This window comes from Austrofundulus limnaeus, unplaced genomic scaffold, assembly GCF_001266775.1.
Source record: "Austrofundulus limnaeus strain Quisiro unplaced genomic scaffold, Austrofundulus_limnaeus-1.0 Scaffold801, whole genome shotgun sequence".
In the NCBI taxonomy this organism is placed as follows: domain Eukaryota; kingdom Metazoa; phylum Chordata; class Actinopteri; order Cyprinodontiformes; family Rivulidae; genus Austrofundulus; species Austrofundulus limnaeus.
In genome coordinates, this window is record NW_013953203.1 from 165,714 (window position 1) to 165,989 (window position 276).

The following is a 276-nucleotide window of genomic DNA, read 5'->3' on the forward strand; positions in this document are numbered from 1 at the left end:
TTAAAATGTTTGGATAATCCCTTTATAAAATAGAGTCCATACAGATGATCAGTTTCATCTAATGCTTCGTGCTGCCCTTCCTTCTGAGGACAGGGCATCGTCACCATCCGGTTGTGTTTTTATGATGAAAATCATCACCTGTGCAACAAGTGAAACTCTGCTCTGGGATGTGTTTTGCTACAATTGCTTTCTTTTTAATGATGAACCAAGCTGTATGCAGTTCTGTGTGGGTCCGTGTGTGTGGACGGGTTTTTCCTACAACGTGGGGTATTTTTT